The sequence below is a fragment of the Microtus oregoni genome, unplaced genomic scaffold, assembly GCF_018167655.1.
Source record: "Microtus oregoni isolate MIOR12 unplaced genomic scaffold, Mior012 000013F_ref0000133, whole genome shotgun sequence".
NCBI classification, from domain to species: Eukaryota; Metazoa; Chordata; class Mammalia; order Rodentia; family Cricetidae; genus Microtus; species Microtus oregoni.
In genome coordinates this window covers 40,644,495-40,668,998 of record NW_024543072.1, presented here as the reverse complement: position 1 = coordinate 40,668,998, position 24,504 = coordinate 40,644,495, and positions in this window count along the sequence as shown.

Here is a 24,504-nt window from a genome sequence, read left to right as displayed (position 1 = left end):
TGGTGACCAAGTAGGTCCTGTTGTTAGAGAGTTCACAATCTAGTGGATGAGGCGTGGTATTAGAAGATCTACAAGAAATGGCTTGTACTAGCCAAGTGCAGTTATGTGCACCTGTAATGCCAGCACTCAAGAAACAGAAGCATAAGGAGTATAATGTCACAAAGATAAGTAGCAGAGAAGAAGGGTTTTGTTAAGTCACTTTCTATTTATTGTAGTGTCTAGTGGTAGAGATAATTAGAGTTTAGGGAATAATAAATACTTATTCATCCTTTCCGTTAATTGGACAAAAATAAGTATAATAACGTATTGAAGCTTTCTCACTTGCCACATGTAACCAGCATCTTGAATTCGGGAAAATCTTGCCTTTACAAATACAGAAAGATAGTTGATGGAGTGTGATACAATGATCTGGCGATTGACACTCCTGAACAATAGAATGATCTGTTGTGTGGTCGGACTGGGATTTTTTATTTTTATTTTGTCTGAGGCTCATTTAACTTCTTTTATCTGAAGATGTATAATCTTAATAAAATTGAATTAAAAGGAAAATAAAACAATATAATAAATGAATTCATGAGCACTGAGCAGAACACTTAAGAACCGAAGACAAGGCTCCCTGGAAGGAGACCAAGAAGTGACTCCCACAGTTTTCCCTTGAAAAGCTTGGTTTTATTTTTCCCACAGCACAGTTCAGAGACAAAAGAAGAAAATCAAATGGGATCTTAACTGTGAGAAGATGGAGCAAGTAGTCCCCATTAACTATGTACTGCGATGTTCCCTCTTTTCGGGATATGGAGAGGAAATGTTTTGTTTGGTCATCTGCGATCCCTGTACTGAAAGATACCAGGAAGTTAGCATAAGGGACTATGCTTGAACATCAAACAAAAGCTGGATATAATAACCAGAAGAGGGGAAAGGGATGTTTTTTGAGTCCCCATGAGGTTCTGGGGATCTGAAAGCATGCTATTCCTACAACAGTTTTAGGAGTATTCTTCCACCTCTTTCACAAAGGAGCCAGAGAAGGCTCAGAGAATTTGGAAACATGTTTAAATGATAGGTAGTAGAGTGTTGAACCCGAGTTCAGCACTTCTAGGGTGTGAGTACGCTGGGGGCCACAGCACAAGCTTGAAGCCAGAGCTGGAAAGTCAACCTTGGTGTTCACCAGCCCTAAGGGACTCCCTTTCAGGACTATGAACAAAGTAGACCTCCATAGGCAGCATCAGGACCTGGGTGTGGAGGAAAGCTAAGGGTAGCATCCAGGCTTTCAGCTTGGGAAGAGTGAGAGTACTTCAGGGATTAGAGCATCCCATGATAATATTCAGGGCTCGGAGGCTGATCCCATGCAGACAGCACTTAAGCCTGGCTTGCTGCTGCCGCCTGCTTGGCATGAGCAAGGCAAGCAGGTGAGAAGATGAAGTCAGAGTCTACAGATAGTTCTCCTCTATGAAGGACTCCTACGTTTGGAGGCAACATGAAATAGTTTGAGAAAACGCTGCAGCTTTAACAATGGAAATGGAGACTTTGGTAAAAGCTCGTCTTCAAGACAAGAAACAGAAGTGTAGATCCAAGTTAGGACAAGACCCAGGAATCTGCCTAAAGATAAGGCGATAAGGAGAAATTAGGTCAATGATTAACTTGACTTGAGAATTCAAGGGGGTTTAATATGATTGGAATAAGAGTTAGAATTTATCTGCAGCTAATTGATAAAAGGAACCGTTTATACCTTGGATTTGTAAGTACAGGTAGTATGTGTAAAAATCAGTAACTCCTATTAATTCTGTAACACTGGTGACATGATCAGGTCTCCTCTTTATGGTGGGGAGAGCATTCTGGGGTGGATTGCTCACTAGAGATGCAGCTACAGAAAGGACAAAGAGTTCAGATGCAGAAGGGAGTGCTGCCTTCGCTCTGTTGTTGCTGGTATTGAGAAACCTGTACGAGGAGAGTGACCTAGTTATAGAAATCGGCTCCTCAGTGCTCTCTGCGGCTGTTCTTGAGCTCTCCCCCTTGAGAAATTAGATGACTCTACCTCTTCCTCTACACAGTAAACAGATAAAATACAGGAAGGCTAGCCATGACATCATTTTTAAAAACCCGAGCATATGAGTTCACAACAGGATGACCTGGTGGCTTCCGCACTCAGCGACATTAGCATCTGTCTTCCTTTAATGGTGGCCAAGCCAACTCGTAAAGAAGAATACATCGTGGCCTGGGGGTGGGATTTTCAATTTTCTCTGAAACATCTAACTCTCATCCAGCTACCAGCTTCTTCCTGTTCCCTGGGCTGGAGATATTGGCTGACTGGAGGAGCCGTGTTCTCCTTGGGTGGTGTGTAGAGGCACTGTGCTGCCTTATTGAACACCAGCCAGAGCCGCGAGACCTCGCTCTGGCTTTTTACACATCTACCAGCAGCATCAGGTTATATTAACAGGGGAGACAGCTTCCTAATGAAATATGGCCCTTAACTTCCTTTTATATTTGGTAATATCCTGAACTCTTTATCCAAATGAAGCATAAAGCACTTACAACTGTGTTTTGCCATTGCACTGACCGAGGAATATATTCATTTGCAGTAACATGGGATTCAATGGAGTGGAAAATAAGCTCTGAAAATTGCTCTTGCCATGAAATTGTATCAATAAATAGGAAAAGCCCATTTAGATTTCACTGACCAATCTCCCCCCCCTCCCCGTGACAGAAATTAATATGGCCAAGTGGTGTGTATTGAAGGGAAGAAGCAGAAGATGCCAGGGGCAGAGATGGTCCTGTGTCAAGGCCTGTCTGCTATCACTTATTCTGCTGTTCATGGAGCGGGTGAAGCTGCCTTTGTGTGGGAATGGGTAAGGATGCAGGGAATGTGCTGGGAGAGGTGGTTACACAGGAGGGGAGCTAGAAAGACACATTGATAGGTCATGGCTAGGCGCTTACTGCTCTACAGCTAAGTCGGCGTAGACTGAAACCTTTCCCCAGAGACATGCAGCCCAAGATAAAAATAAAAAGCAGGATCGTATTATACTCTGGGTCAGTGTGACTTCCGGCTGTTAATTTCAATATACAATGCCATATTCTCGTAATAAAATTTCAGCAGATATATCTGAAAATAAGCCTGTGGCTCATCTGTGCGGGTTTTTTCTCTTCTGTGTGGATACGAATAAAATATCAAGTTCAGTTGTAAAGTAGTCACTTATGATGTTAGAAATCTGTAGAAACTACAAAGACTTGTGATTTATGATATGGGAATAAAGTCAAGCTAAGAAACGGGGCTGATGGCTTGCGTCTGTGTGGTTGCAGACAAAGTGAATGATCGCTCTGAAATCAGTGGCCGAGTTTGTGAAATGGACATACTTCTTCGGCTGTGCCGCTTGGAGCTCAGAATTGCTATGAATCAAATGGGGCTGTGTGGGTGGAAGTAATTGTGATGACATGTAATGTCTTAGGTACGATTATCATTCTCCACCATTAGTGCTGATGTTGGGAACAATTGTGAAAGTAAAATTCACCACCAGAACTGCTGCTTTGGTGCTGGAGATGTGGCTCAGTGGGTAAGAACCCCTGCTGCACTAGCAAAAGGACCTGCGTTCAGATCCTGGCACACTCACGAAATTGCTTACATAGCTATGTATGTCTGTAACCTCAGCACTGTAGAAGACAGGGATCACTGTGGGTTTCTGGTTCCCAACCTAGATCCAGGTTCAGTAGAGACCCTGACTGAGAAAAATGAGATTAAAAGTGATAGGGCAGAATATCTGATGCCTTTAAGAGTACATACACACACACATACATGTATACACACATGTATGCATGCACACACACATAAACATGTATGCACACACATAAGCAAATATACAAACAAGCAAGCATGTATGCACACACATAAGCATGTGTGCACACACATGCACACACACATACACACACACAGAGGGGGAGGGATATGAGTAGCTGGATTGAGGGTATCAGTCATTATGATGTACGTTGAGTTCCTGGACAGTTTACTCTGCATGGCTCTTCTTCACATGGTCAAAATGAAACGGCTGCATTGGATTATCTCCAAAATTCCCTTCCAACATCAGGTTTTGTGTGTCTTTGATCAAAGAGATGCCATCATAAAAACTAAGTTGTTAAGGATGAAAGAACACATTGCCATTTGAAAACAGAGAGATCACAATTCTCCTGTGACCTGATGGGAAAGGACAAGGTCACAGAGGCAATTTTGGAGCTATCTTCGGAGAGCAAGAATCCCTAAGGCAAACTTGTCCTCCGCTGAAATCACAGCACTTGTGCTGTATCCGAAACCTTCCAATTTCTCCTTTTTATTTCCCTTTTGAATCATCTCTTCAATGTCAACAAAGCTTGTTAGAGGTAGTGGAGTTCTCTCACGTCCAGCTACCCATGGAGATTCTCAGGTCCTGGCAAAGATGTAGAAGATGGTTTTCATGTGCCCATTACCACCCCCAAAGAGTCTAGTTATGTTACCTCATCCCCTTGCCAAAATAAATGCCTTGGGGAATGTTTTTCCCCCTGTGGACATGCAGAATAACAGCCAGAAGAGGATTGTTTCAGGCCTGTTGCTTGCTGGCTAAGCTCCTCCCTTGTCTTCTAAATGTTTGTCAAGAGGCCCTAACAAGTGGTAACTCCATGTGGTGCTCAGCGCTGCATCTTATCTCTGTGTGTGCTCTTGTCAAACTGCCCCTTCTGCCCTGCAGGGTTTCTGCTGCTCTCATTAGTCGGAGCCTAGCAGATGATCACACAGACTTGCAGCAGGTGGGACATGGAAGGAACATTGACTTGTCATCAGTGTCCCGTTAGCAACAAGGGTACGAAGGGTCTGTGCTGTGTTCTGTAGCTCCAATTAGTTGCCAATTATTCTCTTGGAAAAAAGTGCATATCTTTAACCAGACTTTGAGAGAACTTTATCAATGCAGTCAGTAGTGTTCATTACAATCTGGTGGTCAATACTGAGACTCCTGACTTCAGTTACCTTGACTAAGATATTCATTGTCTCTCTAGAAGCCAGGTAATAAACCAAACCAATGAATGGGATATATGAACATATTCTCTTTGTAGAAACTCAAATGACACAGACAAGCTAAAACCTAATTACCACTGCTCACCATCTCATGACCCTCACCCCCAAATAATATCAATAAGTTTTAATTTTATAATGTATATAATAGACTGACGAGTGGCAATTTGGCTGAGGAAACCTTGGGTATCTCCCTGCTAGATCCTTCAAGAGACCCTACTACCATCATTCTCTGTCTTCCTCTTCAAACTGTATAAAGAAGTGACCTTTCTGATTAGTGAAAGAGTATTGTGGTTTCTCCCTTCCTACCTCCTAGTCATCCAGAAGAGCTACTTCAGTTTAACCCCAGTATTCCTCTTCGAATAATTCCTTGGGTTTTAAATGACCAGTCCCTAGTTTTATAGGTTGTGGAGTCTTTAAGAGGTAGGGCTTAGCTGGGAGGAGGGGGTAAGAAGCAACCAGCCTTTAGAAGTTGTACCCACTCCTGACTCCAGTCTGCTCTCTTTGACTTTGTTCTCTACCATGTGGCTGGCAGCCTGCTTACACACACTTCCTCTACTCTGGCTCTCTGCCCTGTGTTTCCCACTAAGGTCTGACTTTCTGAAACTGTGAGCCAGAATAGACCTTTGTTCCCTTAAGGTGTTCTGCAGGTGTTTTGTCCCAGTGACACAAAAGTAAGTAACCGAACTAAATGAGGAAAACTCCAACAACACTATCTTTATATTTTAGGAGTGTCTCCAGAGAGGACGGGATGGGCTTGCTATGCACAAGCTGACCATCTGCTTAGAGGGTAGGTTGTTTCACATAGGGTACATTTATCAGGACGACAAATGACTAAAGAAGGTGAAAATAGATGATTATTGTAGGTTTGAGGAAAACGATTGAGTTTTCTGTGCCTTGAATAGACATAAAAGAAGGTAGCTTGAGCAGTCTTGGCCAATATGGCTGAACTCTAGGAAAGGAGACCCTTCTCTCAAGAGAATGTGGTTGGGGATGGAGAGCTAGATTAGCTATTAAGAGTAATGTCTGCTCTTCCTGAAGCCTGCGTTTGATTCCCAGAACCCACGTGACAGCTCACAACCCTTTGTAACTGCACTGCATGGTGAACACACATACAAACAGACAAAACACCCATGCACATAAAAATAAATAATTTTAAAAGTAGAGAGTGTGGTTTTGATACTCAAGTGAGGTGAATCAGAAAAAGCCAAAAAAAAAAAAAAAAAAAGAAGCCAAACCAAAACATTTCATCTAGTTGAGAAAGAACCTATAAAAGAAAGGCACTTTCTCTCTATGTGGCATCAAAGACCAGAAAGTGCCAGTAAAGAGATACCATGTCTTAATTAGGGTTTTTTTTTATTGCTGTGAAGAGACACCATGACCATAACAACTTTTATAAGGAAAGCATTTATTTGAAGGAGGGGCTTGCTTATAGTTTCAGGGGTTCATTCCTTTATCATAATGGGGGGGAGCATGGTGACATGCAGGCATATATGGTGCTGGAGGGGTAGCTGAGAGTCCTGTAAGTCAATTGAGACACTGGGTGGCAATATCTCGAGCATAGGAAACCTCAAAGTTTGCCCCCACAGTGGCATACCTCCTTCAATAAAACCACATCTCCTAATAGCCACTCCCTATAAGGTTATGGGGGTCAATTCTATTTATACTACCACATACCCTAACAGCACCAATGGTAAAACTCTACCCTTATTCCAGGGCAGAGTAAGCAAGAATACTCAAAGAAGGAAAGGAAATAGAATAGCAACCATCTCCTTCCTTACTTCGAATTCCTCCAGTTGGGGTGATGCTGAACCAGGTGAGAGGGGAGGTTATGAGACTGATGATCTAACCTGGGATAAATGGAGAAGGCCAACCTGAGTGTTTAATATGTGAGGATGCTTGGAAAGCTGTGCCTATGCCCTTCATCCCTAAGAGCTTGGAAAGGGAAATTAAATCAATAAAGGCAGAGAATGAAAAAAGTCAGTTCTATCTTTGTATCCCAATGAATCAGACTTTTCAATAAACTAGTTCTGTAAAGAAAGCTATAGTGCCGCTTGCGTTGTTAACATTAATAATGTCACAATGTGTATATCATACTGTAACTGCTCTGTCTCACTAATATCTTAGGAGTGTTTATATGTCAATACACTTGGATTTTATTCTTATTTATAACTTCTGCATAGTCTTTCACAGTACTGCTTTTCCAGAGCACATTTAACCATTTTGTGATGATGAGTTTTGAGCCTTTGCAGAATAGCATGAATTGAGGGAGGGCACACAGGCTAGAGGAGAGTTCAACGGAAAACAGTGGTTTCTGAACTGACTGTGAACTTGTCTAGGGCTCTAAATCCAGTGGGCTTTCTTGAGTTGGACTGTAAGTATTTGGAGATCAGAGAATGTGGCAAAAATTGGCTTACAACTATCCTCCTATTGGTTCCTGTTTATTGCTCTCCAAAGTACCATCTCAATGAGCTGGAAGCAAAGCCATAGTTTGGGGTCAGCCCTCTGTTTTCATATGAAGGGCTGGAATCTGTTTGTTCCATTTTCTAAATGTTGGTTCTAAGATGGTTAAACAACAATATCAGAAAAGTATGTGGAAAACATGAACCGGAGACGAACTGAAGGATTAAGTAAAACAATCCACTACTACCAGGTCGATGAAATATTTTATATGTATTTGTCAAATACATACATTTTGACTTCTAATTTATGTTTTGAAAGCAATATATTCTAAAAACAGCGGGATATTTGCTGGTGATACTTTGCCTCATTGCCAGTAATTACAGAGCAGATGTAAGGGCATCCAAACAAATGTATGCAGTATTAAATATACAACACTGAGTGCAGAATATATTAATAATTTCACATTCTGCAGGACTCTCATTATCGTGGTCAAATATCCATAAACCTTTTTCGGAGTTTGGTGAGTTATTTCTCCTACAGCAGAAAATTCCAGTTGTTTACTGTTGCTTTGTTCTCCCCATCCCATTATGAAATCAAGAGCATCCACTCCATGAAACTCTCTGTGTGGTACTTTCTTCATTTTCTCCCTGGAGTGGAAAATCCTGACACTGTCCTTTCTCTCATTGTGAGTTTGGGGAAAAGTCAATGGTCTTCCTGTTGCAGTCGGCATTTGGTTTTACCTCCCTTCCAAACTTTTACTATTTTAAAGATAGTTGTTGTGCAATCTAAGTTGGTCCCATAGTCTGGATTCTCTTGCCTTGGCATCTCAATATTGGGATTTTGGTGTGGGAGGTCCTTTTGTCTATGTGTTGCTTTTATTGGTTAATGAATAAAGAACTTCTTTGAGTCTATGGCAAGGGCAGAACAGAACTAGATGGGAAAAGCTAGCCTGTATGCTGGTAGAAAGAGGACAGAGTCAGAGAGAAGTCATGAAGTTGCCTGAGATAGACTCTGGGAACTTTACCTGGTAAGCCACATCTATGTGGCGATACACAGATTAATAGAAATGGGTTAAATTAATATAAAAGTTAGCCAATAAGAAGATAGAGCTAATGGGCCAAGCAGTGATTTAATTAATACAGTTTCTATGTGATAACAAGAGGCCTCCGTTCTACAGGTTTTAATGCTAAACTTTTAGCAATAAGAAGCTCATAACTATCTATACGCATTGGCACAGGAGGGTTATGACAGCATCAGTGTGCATTCTTAGTCAAGGTTGGGGCAAAAGTCACTCCACAAATGCTTTCATGATTTCTATTTCAGGCTCTATTTGCAAGCATCAATCAAGTGCCATGGGTGGTTACAGAGTACTATACATATTTCTAAATGGCCTAATTCCTCCTGAAAATTTAGCAGCCAGATGAACCACCTGCCAGTGATTTTCTTTTTAACTCAGAAGAGAAGTAATAACAACTCCCTTTATATATCTAATACATTTTATTAGGGATATTTCTAGAATCACAGAACCAGATGCCTGAGAAGCTAGGCTCACAGAGTGTAGCCCCTTGCCTTTGGGCAGGTCAACAGGTGATGTCTTAAATAAATGGTTTTCTTTTCTTTCTGTTCTTTTCAATAATTGAAAACCTATTCCTCATTTGATCAGCTCTAATACTCAGTAACCCTCACCGTCTGGGTATTTTTCCTTTAACCTCTCCAGGAATTAGAGTTGGAATCTGTGTATGTCCACAGTCCCTAGCCAAGCTTTCTCATTGTTTAGATGACTTCATTTGCTACATTTGAAGATGCTATCTTTTTTTGAGACAAATAAGTTTGTGTTTATCATTTTTCTGGGTGTTTCTGTCAATGCTTTCTGTAGGCACTCACAATCAGATCTAGAATGACCCCCTTTGCTGTAAGCAGAATATGACAAATGTTAAGAGAACCTTTATGGCTTCCTAAGAATAGGTATGTATTGAAAAGGCAGATGGCTTCCTGCAAAGCTGATAGACTCCAATTGTGTGCACATCTGTGACAGGTATGGGAGTTGTTTGCTGTGAGGTTCTATTTGTGTTCTTGGGAAATAAAATACAAATTTGAGTACCTTTCTCGGGGGGATGGTAGGGGTTCTGGGAATCTGCTGTCCACTTTCCCTGGAGATATTGTTTCCTTTACTGGTCCAAGGCAAGCACAGCTCACTCTGTGGTTACATCTTTTGTGATTCCAGCCATGCAAAGCTTTTCAGGCCAATAAAACTTTCTAGAAGAAACATGTGTCCTATTGCGATAGACTACAGTTCAAGGCATGTTTTATTCCTGGACATTTTAATCCATTTTTTTTTCAGTTCAACAGGCAAAAAAAAATCCTAGAATTGATGTATGACTAGTATCAAAGACATTTGACTCCTTCATCCTGTTTTAGTAAAAGACAATGAACATATAACCAGGAATCTGAAGTTGCTGAAAAATCAGAAAAAGAAGCTCAAGCCTTTTATGAGCAGTGCTATATTCCATAAATGACCAGAATTTTAAAAGTGTTTTTCTACTGAGCTGTTATTCATGTGTTACTCAAGTCAATCATAGTCAAGATTTGCACTTGCTATACTCACTCAGAAGTGGATATTAGATGTAAAGCAAAGGATAACCAGACTACAGTCCACAGCTGCAGAGATGCTAGGTAACAAGGAAGACCCTAAGAGGGACTCATGGATTGCCCTGGGAAGGGGAATTAAATGAGATATCCTACGTAAACTGGGGGTAAGGGGACATGGTAAAGGGGAGGAGATAGGGGATGAGAACATGAGAGAATGGGATGGTTGAGGGGGGAGAATGATGGAATGGGAGAGCAATGAAAGAGAGATCCTGATAGAGAGAGTTACCTGATGCTAGGTAAATTCCCAAGAATCCATAAGGGCAACCCCAGCTAAGACTCCAGCAATAGTGGAGAGGGTGCCTGAACTGGCCTTCCCCTGTAATCAGATTGATGAATGCCCCAACTATCATCATAGAGCCTTCATCTAGTAACTGATGGAACCTGATGCAGAGATCCACAACCAAGCACCAGGCTAAGCTCCAGGAATCCAACTGAAGAGTGGGAGGAGGAAATACATGAAGAAGGGAGGTCAAGATCATGATGGAGAAGTCTACAGAGACAGCTGAACCAAGCTTATGGAAACTCAGCAACTCTAGACTGAAAGCTGTGGAGAGTCCATGGGACTGAACTAGGATCTCCATATGTGGGAGACAGTGGTGAAGCTTGAACTATCTGAGGGGTCCCTGGCAGTAGGACCAAGATCTATCCCTGGTGCATGAGCTAGCTTGTTGGAGCCTATTCCTTATCGTGGGATGCCATGCTCAGCCTTAATACAGAGGGAGGGGCTTGGTCCTGCCCCAACTTCACATGCTAGACTTTGTTGACTCCCCATGGCAACCCTTACCTGTTGGAACTAATGGATAGGGGGTGACCTGGAGGGGAGAGGAGGATGGTGGGAGAGAGAACTGTGTTTGGAATGTAAAATAAATAAAACATATAAAAAATAAAAAAAGATTTGCACTTGCAGTGTCCCACAGAGGCTCATGCATCTGAAGTCCTGTCCTACAACTGGTGGCACCATCTCAGAAAATTGTTGACCCCTTAAACTGTGTGACCTAGCTAGTAGAAGTGTTAAGTGGAGTTGGTAACTGGAGGTAGATCTCAAAGATAACATCTGCTTCTGGTTCTGACCTGGTTCTCAGTTTCCCAGGCCGTCATAAGCCACGTTGCCCTAGCTCATATGCTTTTCCCCATCATGAGGCACAATTCCTCTGACCTGTGAACCAAAGTGTATCTTTCCTTCCTTCTAATAATAGTTCTATTGAACATTTGATCACAGTGACAAGGAAAGTAATTATGCATACATGTTGCCTGTTATCAAGAGCTTAGGTTTACCAGAGAAGACCTTTAAGATGGATGATAACAATGTAAGATAAGATGTATGTTTAACAATGCTATGGGTAGAGGATCTAGACCAGGTGCTAACTGGGTAGAAGATCCAGTTAGGGAGCAGGGGAGAAGAAGGAGTGGCACGAGGAAGACGGCAAAGTAAGTTCTGCCAGAGTACTTTCAATTGTCCCACACAGAGTTCAAGGAAGGCCATGATAGAATGTGAGGCTGGATGGGTATGATACAGGTGTATTCTATTAAAGGTGAATGTGAAAATGAAGATAACAAGAACCTACTGTAGAGCAACGACATCATTGATGGGTTAATTTCGAAGTCATCTGGGTAGCAGAAAGAAAGATTTGTAAAAAAACCTTAACATAAAGCTGGAGGCGGGGTGATTATTTAAAAGTTATGGAAGTAACTTGTGAAAGAGGTTGAGTGGTATGAACCCAGACGGCAACATGGGAAACAGAAAGAGGGGAGAATTTGAAGCACACTATAGAGGAAGAGTATCTACAGCCTCACTGCTGTGGTTGAGGAAGAAGGGATGCAGGAAGCAGAAGCTCTAAAGTTGTGGCTATTAAGAGTGCTATCCTGTAAGTATGAGATTCACATCTAGATTATTAGACATGAGATGTTTCTATCTACATATGCACACATGAGTCTGTTTATGTGTGCATGCCAAAAATGAAAACTGAGTAGAAAATATGCAGAAAAATATTGAATATGCTTATATTATCCTTTCTCCACCCTCAAGCACAGATTTTCAGGTTTTAAATCCAATGCCCAGCATTTGTGATATCTCTCCTGGACATTGGTAGATAAATATCCTGATGTTGCTACTCTGCTTTCTGCCTAGCCTGGATATGATGCCATCTCTCTGGAGCTATATCATCCATTATTACAACCTTGACAACACTTCATAATCCATTTTGTTTTCAGAAAAATATGTAGACAAATATTCTTCATTTGGCATCATAAATACGTGTCTTAATTTGAGTTTTAGCTATGCTCACATACCAAAGTAAAACAAGGCTACAGAAAAGCCCTTTCACTAGATGCTGCTGCTGCTTCTGCTGTGGCTTCAACAAGTGACAATTCCCTGTCTGGGTACCAAATGTGGAGGCGGATTATTTTGCTTTTAATTTAGTTCCTTGACTACCACAGCTCGAGTCTGATATTGTTTTCACCGTGTTGGTTTCTACAGAACAGTCTGTATGTCTATTCATGCCTGACCACTCGTGAATTGTTGTGAGCGTTTTAGGATGGGTGTGCAGAGAAGGGGGGGGGGGGGCTTTTAAAACTTGCTTTTCTAAGGCCCGGCAAAAGGGTAAATATTTTTAGATTTTGAAGAAATACAATTCAGAGCAGCAAGTAAGTGTGTCTTCACATTCTGAGGCATCCGGATGCTCTAAATGAGGCTGTTCTCAAGTGGCATCTGTGCCTGCATCTCCTCCGTGTCCCTGGTCCCCTTGGAGACACTGGGAGGGGAAGATGATGTTGAAAACAAATTGCTTGAAAATTTCTTCTTTTCTGAAAGAAAAACAAAAGTAGTGCTAGCAGGCCTCCCCATTTGCAGATGCTGCCTATTTGAGTCAAAGAATATTCTGACTATGGATGTGTACATCCTGGGGACTAAATATTATATTTCTAAAATGGGATTCTATGGAGAAGCCGCCATTCTTCCAATACCTATTAGAGTGGATAGCATACAATTTGTGACCATTCTGATGCTATTTTACTTTTCATCTAATTTGAGACCCTGTGGGGGTACAGATGCCTACCTGTGCCGTATGTGCCTAGCTCAGGTCATCTGCATGCTTGTCTGTATTGTTTCCTTGCCTTCTTTCACTAGTGAAAACTGGATATAGTTCCACCTGCATAGGAGGGGATGAGTTGGCAAGATGTAGTTGCTGATGTGCCCTGGATTTTTGTGCCCTACCTCTGGCAAGTTTGTTTTTAGGGACATATATGTTGTACTGATAATGTTGGCAGTCAGAGCATCGTACTGTTCTGAATACTTTTCATCAAGATGACGAAAATGTCAGAAAAAGGTAAGACCCGAGCCTAGTAGATGGAATTCAGGAGAGATGTTGTTGACTGGAAGTAGGTTGGAGGAGGAGGCAAAAACAATTTCTCAGTAGAAATATATCTGTCAAAATGAATTCTGGGTAAGACATGTGACCTAGAAAGGAAGAACATATAAACTCATTCTGGAGTTCTGGGGGTTAGGTATTAGAAACAGAAATCAATTACATTTTAAAATTACTGAAAATGTGTGTTAAGAAATATCTGGTCTTGTTTTGTACCCAAGAGGTCCACTGCATAATTCAGCGACATCTTTAAGCCAAGGCGGAAGCTGATTAATACAGAAACAGCAGCATTACTGATGGCAGAAGTAGAAGTGCAAGTGGCAGGCAGCTTCGCAGGCATTGCCATTGCCAAGGGCGCTGTTGGTATGTACCTGCATAAATTTTTGTTTAAGTTGGGGTAGCAACAGGTAACCAGGGATCTGAAAACTAAGAGCACTTCTAATGAACTGCTGTATTTTCTGACATTTTCTCCTGCACTCATAGCCTGAGAAAGAATTTTTTAATTTAAGTTGTGATAGAGTCTCTCTCTTTATCTCACTTTTTCTCTGCCTCTCTCTCTCTCTGTCTGACTCTCTCGCTCTCTCTCCCACACCCACACCTTTCACACATGTTCTCTCTCTCTCTCTCTCCCTCTCCCTCTCCCTCTCCCTCTCCCTCTCCCCTCTCCCCTCTCCCCCTCCTGTACCTGAAAGTCATCTGGCTTTGTTGAAATGTCAACTTTCCAGATAGTAGTACTCTCCAGAATGCATAAGTGCTGGGAAATAAAACTTGAAAACAGCTGGGTGGTGGTGGAGCATGCATTTACCCAGCACTCCGGGAACAGAGGCAGGTAGATCTCTGTGAGTTCGAGGCCAGCCTGGTCTATAAGATCTAGTTCCAGGGCAGCTAGGGCTGTTACACAGAGAAACTCCATCTCAGTAAAACAAGCAAGCAAACAAACAAAGACTTGAAAACAAGGGAAGGAAAGAAACAAGCAGAAGAGTGTTGCAGTCTCTCCCTTTACAGATAGGTCAATAGCAACTCAAAGATAAGTCTGACACCAACTATTTAAGTAGTCAATGTAGATTTGAATGGAGACAGTGAGCAGGAGTTAGAACTTGGGACTTGACCAGTATTTACCATGTAATACTCTATGTGTCAGACTCTAGGTCCACAGGTGGGGTTAGTTCTTAAGCTTAGCTATAGTCCTGCATGTGTCTTGGCTCTGACTAAGGCCAGCACAAAAGGAGGAAATTGTTTTTACATCATTTATACCCAATTCTTCATAGATTTCTTGTGCCTTATAAGAAAGAGCATTGTTGAGCTTCCTGACCATCTCTTCTATGTGGTTTTTCTGTGCTATAGAGCCATAAACGGAGTGTGTAGCAGTCACCTGCCCTCTAAGCACTGCCTTTTGAGAATAAGGCTCAAGGAACCTGTGTAAAAGAAGAGTTCTCTGGCTACTATAATAAACTCTGAAAAAGAAAATGTCCCTTCCTTCTGACCCTAAAATCCAATGTCTTTTTCCAGTATCTATTAAACTGTGGAAGGCTCATTTGTCATTAGCATGCCAACGGGATGAAGGCCTAGACTCATTAGACATCCAGTTTTAGAAAGTGACCTAGCTTTGTGAGTGCCGATTTGAATGTCTAGGAAAGCTTAAAAGTATTTTTATCAAAACTAAATATGTGTTTCTGTGTCACATAATGGTCCAACTGGGAGGTGCTTTTAAACATTTGTTTGCTCTCACAGGGAAGAAGAGCCTCTTCACTAGGTTAATCAGGTAGATTAATGCAAACAGTAGACCTCATTAACGGTCTCAATGTTTTACCCCTTTGGTCAATGGAATATTAAAAGATGCAACTCAAGCAGAGCTTTGAAAATGTTTGTATGATGGGGGTTTTACTTTCTCCACCATTACTATAGAAAGAGCAGTCCCTGTCCCCGGCCATCTTCAGCTGAAGTCAGTGATAGTCGGCTGGCCAGGCATGTTAGGGCACTTGTCCAAGACTAGCCAAACACTTCTGTTCAGCCCAGTAAACATCAATCAAACACAATTGTATTAACTGGGTAAATGCGCATTGGCGTTTTAAGCTTGTAAACTTCGGATCAGTTTGTTACACAGCAAGGGGTAACTGTGAGCTTCCCAACTGAATATTCATATTGTTATTTTCTTTCTTTTTTCATTGTTGCAGACCAGAGAGAAGGGTACTTAGTCAATTTCTATGTCTTCCGACTCCACTCTTCAGTCTTATAGCTCTATTAGCTCCAATTGCATGTACTCAAGCTAGAAGCTCGTCTCTATCCTTGCTTACCATCCTTGTCTCTTTCCTTCTTCCATATGTTGGCCCATTTATTAAAGATTGAAAATGTCTCATTTTAGTGATTAAGTGCTAGTAATATGTAGATAAAAATCTTGTATGGATATACATGCAAGAAAACACTGAAGTAGATGTAAGTGCTAGTGCTTATGTATGCAGACTGAGTAGAACACAGATACAGATCTGCCTGGGAGGTAAACGCTCAGGAGCTCCCCTGTAGAGGTGGGCTTGGGAGTATTAATAGGTACTGCACAGGTACCCCCAGACTCTCTTGTCAGTGCTTTCAACATGGTCTTTTACATTCAGGAAAGATATTTTCAACCTGTTCTAACTCTTTCTAGGCATGAGGGGTTCTAAATACTAATTAAATTAAGTCCATTAAAGAATTTTATACATTGAGCTTAATTATAGCAGTTTGATACTATAGCACAGCTATTTCTGAGAGGAGTTTCACTTTAGCCTAACATCATAGTTAGATGGTGTTATTATGATGGATGTCATCTCCTTCTCTCCCTTTTTGCTTCCTGCAAGGTGAGGATTCAACCTTTGCTCCATTCTCCAAGACGCATTTTTGGTTCTCTGGCAAGAGCCCATCTATACCCACAGGCACTTCTGCTCACCTTTAGGGCTAGGTCCTCCTAGAGTGGATACTCACCCTCTAACCTACCCTGTTCTCTCTTCGCTCTCCTATTTTCATGCGTGCCTCATTGAAGAGTACATGTGAAAGAGATTCTTACATCATAAGCATGTTTGCAGGCCTGGCCTCACTAGCTACCAAGTGTGATGATTGACTTGACATTGGTGTTACTGTCATTCACAGACACTAGATCTTTCTTAATCCTAGTTTAGATGGTTAATGTGATCATGAGAAATGTATCAGAAAATTGTAGGACTGGAGAGACGTGTGTATAGCAATTGCAAATCAGAACCTTTGTAAAAGAATTTGATTTTCATCAGCAGGGTTGGGAAACAGAAATGATGCTGAGTAGAAGGCAAATCACAGAGATAACTTGAGAAACTCTCACAAACATGCAAAGGAATAAGGGGGGGAAGGGAATGGATCAGGGATACTGGAAAGAAATGCTTTAAAGATAATGAGAAATGTTTTTTTTTTTTTTGAAAAATATTTCCCCAAATGGTAGCTAGTTGGAAATAGACGATTTATTGAAAATATTACCTGGTTTAAGAAAAGCTCTCATACTTCAGTGGACAAAATTTCTTGCTTTTATAGGTAGCATTAATAAAATGATACCTATACCTACACATAATCAGACACAATTTTGGATTTATAAAGTTTTTAGACGATCCTGTGAGTCCCCTAACAGCAGGCAGAAAATGAAGAGCTTGTTTACAAAGACATTAATGTTAGAATAGTGACCAATTTATTTTATTTCCTTGAATAAGAAACCCCAGAAGACAATGGAATTACACCCAAATTTGCATAACTGTAAGAAGAGGGAATTTTACCTCAGATTTTCTACCCAACCTAACAATTATTCATTCTTATATTTTTAATAGAATAAATGGATTAGTATATACTGAAGCACTGACTTTGAAAACAGTTAATTGAAGTCATTCTGCCATGGAATAAGAAGTTTTTAATGATGATATAGGAAAATCATTCTAACATACATACAGAACTCCATGCATGGCTAGATTTCCCATTTATGTTTTTGATGATAGTGCAGTGATCCAAAAGTCTCTTGACATGTAGTGGTTTTTAATTTTATTGAAGAAGGTGAAAGGTAGAACTCAGAGATGGGGATCTAATCTCTCAGTACCCAAACATTTACATCTTTATATATAGGGTTGTTTTCCTTCCCTGTGAACATAATAAATTCTCCTAGAGTGATTAAACATGAACTTATTCATCAAAAGTGTTCATTATGTGAGAGAAAAATATTGATCAAATTCAAAAAGGCAACAAAATAAGAATGTGAGATTGTGTTTAGCAAACACACATCAGAAATGTGCATATTGTCTTATTTTAAAATATTTACTGAGTATTCACTGTGTTCTGGTCTTGGTTTCAAACATGAGAAAATAAAGACTGTGCGTGAAACAGGTATGATAGCTGCACTTACAGAATTCATGTATCTATTAGCTAAGCAAGTTAATTAAAGTTTGCAACGGTGCTTATTTAAAGAATAAGAATACTACTTGCTTTGAAAAAATACTAAAGACATATGCTCAAAAAAAATAATTTTCAAAAGTATCTTGAAAAATATGGCATCAGTATTAAGATACTTAAGGGTCTTTCGTGCTATAAATATTAGGCATCATTTTGTTTACTATAGGAGAATATAGCATAGGTGGGTGAAGAATGGAGAACAGAAAATCTGTGTTTCGGGTAAAGATCCTGATAGCCACACGGCAGGCAGAGTGGCACGGAAATGTTCAACTGCAATCAAGAACACAGTGTTCTGGTCTTTGACATAACAAGTTTAAGATGTCCATCTGACATTCAGAGATGTCAAGTAAACAGCTGAGGGTGTAATTCCTAAGGCCAGCAAGGTCAAAGTTACAAGTCTAATGTGTACTGGAGAACCAGAAGTATAGAGGTGACATTTAAAACAATTAAGATTGCAATGGAGATTGATGATATCAAGGTAGAGAGTATAGAGAGATAAAACTCTTAGAACTATCAGAACATAGTCTTGAGCATAGCACATGAGGCAAACAGTGAGGAAACACACACACACACACACTCAACACAGGCATGCATGCACATGCACACACAAAACATGCACACACATACATGTGTGCACACAATAGAAAACAATTTTAGACATATATTTTAGCATTCATTCAAGTTCCCCATTGTTTGTGATATTACAGGTCAAGGCCTAGAATTTAGCAGGAACAAGTATTGGATTGCTACTCTGAGACTGTGGGACTTTTAAGGGCCTGACTAAGAAAGAACACATCGACCATTCCCTGGGAGTACCAAGGCCTTGATTTAGTAACATTGTGGCAGAAGGACTTTGCTCTAAACTTACTCTGCTAAGCATGTTTTTGGTGTGAGAGGTCCTTCGGTCTATGTGTTGCTTTTATTGGTCAATGGATAAAGAACTGCTTTGAGCCTATGGCAAGGGCAGAAGAGAGCTAGGCAGGAAAAGCGAAGCTGTATGCTCAGAGAAAGAGGGCAGAGTCAGAGAGATGCCATGTAGCCCCAATGGAGAGAGAACCTGGAACTTGAGCCCATAAGCCACAGCTACATGACCATACACAGATAATAGAAATGCATTAAATTAATATGCAAGAGTTAGTCAATAAAAAGATAGAGCTAAGGGGCCAAGCAGTGATTTAATTAATACAGTTTCTGTGTGATTATTTTGGTTCTGGGTGGCCAGGACAAACAAGCGGCCTCCCTTCTATAGTGTTTATGACTAATAAGTGAAGCACCAAATCCACTTGTGAGGTGAAGAAGGAACTGAGATCTAAGACTTGAAACTGTAAATGTCTGTCATGGTGATTTACTGTCTATCTCAGCATTGTTGGTTGGAAAAGCATCAGACCCTCGTATGATATGATCAGTGTTCTGGGGTCCATGACTTCTGGTTGGCTGCCGTTGACTGACTGAAGCCCTTGCTAGAGCCAGTTTCCATGGAGCTTTCCTGCACCCTTGCAAAAGTCTAAAACATGCTAATTTTTAACTTCCAAATGCCCTTCTGATTCCAAAAGCTGCTGCCTGTGTGCCATATGCTGTTGCCACAAACCTAAGTCATTTTAAGTCTGAGAGCTGTGGTTTAGGCACTGCTAACCCTTGAAGAATATGAGTGAGCAGTTAGGATTGGTCAGTTGACTAACTCAACCCCTGGACCCAGGTAAGTTTTTCCTAAGGCACAGGAGGAAGTACATTTGTTGAAAGAGCCATGAGGGACATAAAGTCCAGTGTGAGCAGTATAAGCCATGTGGGCATTGTTTGCGGCAACAGACCAGAGTTAACCACTAACAGCATATAAAGTCTCTCTCAAAGTCCTCATCCAGTGATTCATGAAGAAAAGAATCATCCTGTATGCTTGTTTGGGTTCTAGTTCTGTGATGGGTTTGTCAGTGAGATACTACATGTCATAACTCATTGGAGTTTGGCAAAAGATGTATGAAGTAAGAAAAGCATTAGTGTTGTCAGGATGCACAAAGTGATGACCATTCTCACCCATCACACCTACTACCAAACTGTAAGTCTAGATCAGTGAGAGGTTAGCTGAGAAGGTAACCACTGGTAAGACACTCACTAACGACCTTAGAATGTACTAGGTGGCCATTAGTCTGGAGTACTCAAATTCAATTGTCATGCATTCATATTTGTTATTGTATGCATTGAATTCTTTGAAATAGAAGGCTTTCTCTTTTTCCTGAATGTTTCTTTGCAATTCTCTAACAGTTGTGCTTTTTCAGGAACCTTATTGAACACATCACCTCTATCAGTTCTAAACCTAGAGTTCTGCCATCTTAAATTTCACATATTTACTTTTTGTATTCAGAGACTGCTTGCTTGTTTCCCAGGGGCACAGACCCAAAATAATCACATAGAAACTATATTAATTGCAACACTGCTTGGCCAATAGCTTAGGCCTCTTATTAACTAGCTCTTACATCCTAAATTAACCCATTCCTATTATTTTACTTTTTACCATGAGGCTCATGGTTTACTGGCAAGGTTTCAGCAACTGTCTCCCTTGGCAGCTACATAGTGTTTCTCCGACTCCACCTTCTTTCTCCCAGGATTCAGTCTAGTTTTCTGGCCTTGCTCTATTTTGCCCTGTCATAGGCCCAAGCAGCTTCTTTATTCATTAACCAGTAAAAGCAACACATATACAGAAGGATTTCCCATATCATTTACTCTCAAGCATAGAGCCATGGTACCAGTTACTGGAAACACATGAGAAGATGTCTTTGCTCTGAAGTTCAGTAACATATGGGACAATGTAAAAAGAATATGGGTTTCCTTGAAGCACATGACTATCTGGACTAACTAATTGATTAAGAAAAAGCAGAAAATGTAGAGTGATGTTTTCCCTGTTTTTGGCATATGGTGTAGACAGGATTTTTAAGGAACACCAAATTCATTCTTCACAGTTCTAGAAGTTAGCAAGTCCAAGTTCAAAGGAGTGGCATACTCAGTGTTTGGTGAGTACCTGTTCCTGCCCGGAGATGATGCCTTCTTGCAGTAGTCTCACATAGTCAAGGTAACAAGTGAAATCTTTGAGGTTTCTTTTTTAATGGCATGGTGAGCTCTCTTAGTATAATCACCTCTCCAAGGCCCCAACTCCAAACAGCACCACATTGCGAGGTGTTTCTCAATATGTAAAGAAGACACAACTATTGCATCTATAACATTACCTCAATGAGACTGAGATGAAGTGTATTGTAGGAAGAGCAGTTACAGCCTCACAACAGAGGGTTGCAGAGGGTGAGCTTATAATTAAAACAAGGAGAAAAAGTAGAGTCAACATTCTGTAAAGTGCACACTACCCTCTCCTATATTTATTTCTCAGAACATTAGCTAGTCTGGAGAAGAATTAGGTAGTCTTTCTTGGGGAATTAAATGAATTCAGAGAAAAGACTTGGAACCGACATCCATTTGGCTATGTGGAGGCACATGGCAAATAAAGTACAAATTTACTAGCAAATACTGCATATATTATATACAATATGTAATGAATACATATATATAATACACATGTATTTGATAATTATACATACATGGCTCGTGTTTGTGTGTGTGTGTGTGTGTGTGTGTGTGTGTTAGTTAATATCAATCATTAACTTGATTTAGAATCACCATGGAAACAAATCTCTGGACAAGTCTGTGAAAGTTTATAGGTTGGATTAAATGAATTAGAAAGACATATACTAAGTGGAATGGCATCATTCAATGGGTTGGGGTCCTGAACTGAATGCACGGGAGAAAATGAGCTGAGTATCATTGTCTCATGCACTCTGCTTTCTAACATCAGACACCAGGCTCCTGCTGACATGCGTGACTTCCCACCATGAATAACCATATCCCGGAACTGTGAGCCAATAAAACCTCTTCCTTCTCTCTCCTCCAACCTCCCTGTCACAGGATGATCACAGCAGAGTTCAAGAGGATTCAGAAATTCTGTGAATCAGGGAGCCGATAGAAACGCAACAGTATGAATAAGATGGCAAACTGAGTACAGCTGGAGAAGATGCTGCTGTCTCTGTCAGGCCCTTCAGGGCCTCAAGTTTGAGAGCAAAGTGTAGAGTTGAGGCCAGTTGCTGATGCAAAAGGGTGAGAGCAGTCCAGATTAAGGAAGGAGAGGATGGATGGATGGATGGATGGATGGATGGATGGCAGGTCCAGACAGGAAAACAAGAGAACAGGAAGGGAAGAATTCAAGTAGGTCATGCCAATAGTATAGTCTAAACTGAGATGGTCCCTGGGACAGGGACTATTGATGCACAATCTGTTGGTCAGACAACAGCTTGGGACCATTGCACTGTACTGTTAGGTAGCCTTTCCATTATGGGGTACAGATGTGGGAGTTATACCCTTTCCTTAGTCTGATATGTCTGATAAGTTATCAGACCCAGTTTTCCTGACATAATAATAAACCTATGTGTTCCTATCATCCTAATGTACTCCAATAAACTTAGAGGATCACATCCTGTTTCCAGGAGTGCATAGCCTATCAGTCTGCGCTGCATGGCTGGTGCTGCATAGATGGTGCTGTTCGCATATCCTCTCATAGTCTGAGTCATCTTCTACCCTCAAAATGAAGTAAAAAATTGTTTATATGTGAGTCTCTCAAATATAAAGATTTGGAGCTTGGTCCACAAATAAGAGACCATTCAGTGTTTGTCTTTCTAGGTCTGGGTTGCCCTCACTTATTCTAGCATTTTCTAGCACTTTCCACTTGGCTTCTAAGAGAGCAAGAGTCAGTCTTCTTCAGGGATAATACCCCTGATATGTTATCGAATTCCCAAGGATTAGGTCTAAACACAAACGCAGACAGAAAACAATAAATGACTCAGCAGTGTGTTTGTATGCATATGTGTATATATATATGTGTGTGGAAGAGCACTAATAATTAAAAGAGAAAAGATCATAAATCTGGTTAGAATGAGAGGGAGGGGGCAGGAGGACTTGGAGGTGGGAGAAGGATCAAAATTATGTATATAAATGTAGTACTTATGTATAATATTCTCCAAAAAAGTTTAGAATATTGACTTTCTCATGGCAAGATAAAACATGAAAAAATATCGGTTCACGCGATATGGAATAATTTAGTAGAGCACAACCTGGTCTTAACCAACCAACCCTCAAGTGATGACAGCAGCAATAAGGACCAGTAGATTTGTTGGAAATCTAGAGCTCAGACAGTAGTGGGTGAGACTGTACCTCGGCTTAACCAGAACTATCTAATTATATATATCACTTCCAATTTCTTTTTTTTTATTTTTTTTAATTTTTTAAATTTATTTATTTATTAAGGATTTCTGCCTCGTCCCCACAACCGCTTCCCATTTCCCTCCCCCTCCCCCGATCAAGTCCCCCTCCCTCATCTGCTCGAAGAGCAATCAGGGTTCCCTGACCTGTGGGAAGCCCAAGGACTGCCCACCTCTATCCAGGTCTCGTAAGGTGAGCATTCAAACTGCCTAGGCTCCCACAAAGCCAGTACGTGCAGTAGGATAAAAAACCCACTGCAATTGTTCTTGAATTCTCAGTATTCCTCATTGTCCGCTATGTTCAGCTAGTCCGGATTTATCCCATGCTTTTTCAGACCCAGGCCAGCTGGCCTTGGTGAGATCCCAATAGAACATCCCCATTGTCTTAGTGTGTGGGTGCACCCCTCGTGGTCCTGAGTTCCTTGCTCGTGCTCCGTCTCCTGCTGTACCACTTCCAATTTCTAATTCTTCCTCTAGTCAAACCTAAAGTTCATGTCGCACTCCGGAGACAGACTTGGAGTCACTGGACCCCAGACTTGGAGTCACTGGGCCCCTTTATTTGTTCCTGTCCCCATTGTAGTCACATTAAATAAGTCATTTCTTTCTGGTTTTCACAATTGCTCATGTCATTAGTATTTGGTGTATTGAAGATGGGTAGCCAAATCTAGCTTATGGGGGCTTCCAAAGACTAGGTTTATACCCAAAATATGTCAGCACAGTATTAGTGCATGAAAATAATCCACTCAAGAGCTAAAGATAAGGATGAGAATGGCATGGTAAATGTGGGATACCTGGGCTTGATAATTTTAAAATGTCTTTAAATTAATATGTGTACATGTATGCCTACTTGTCTGAAGGAATTGAAGGTATTTCACCTATGTGCAGGTGCCCATGGAAGTCAGAATAAGGCACTGAATCCCCTGGAACTGGAGTTACAGAAGCTTGTGAGCTGCTGGTATGGGTCCTGTAACCTAAATCTGGGTCCTCTGCAAACACAGCAAGAGCTCTAGGCTACTAAGTCATCACTCCAGCCCCTTAATAGATATTTTAAGATCCTAGATTATAGGACAGATAAGGCATAAGGCAAACTTAAGTTTTTGAAGATACAAGGATCTGAAATAAACTATAACACAGATAATTCTGGAAGCTTCACAAACCCCAGCAACATATATATTTTGCTTAGGAATTTGGGAGAATTTTTTTTCTGTTACTTTCTTCCTTTGAAAACTCATGATTGAGGTTGTGTTTGTGTGTGTTACTTATATAACAAAATCTATGTATATGAATACTAAAAATAGTAATATCTGTGGAAGAGGATGGGTGATTTTGGTCTTTAGACTTTTCTGTA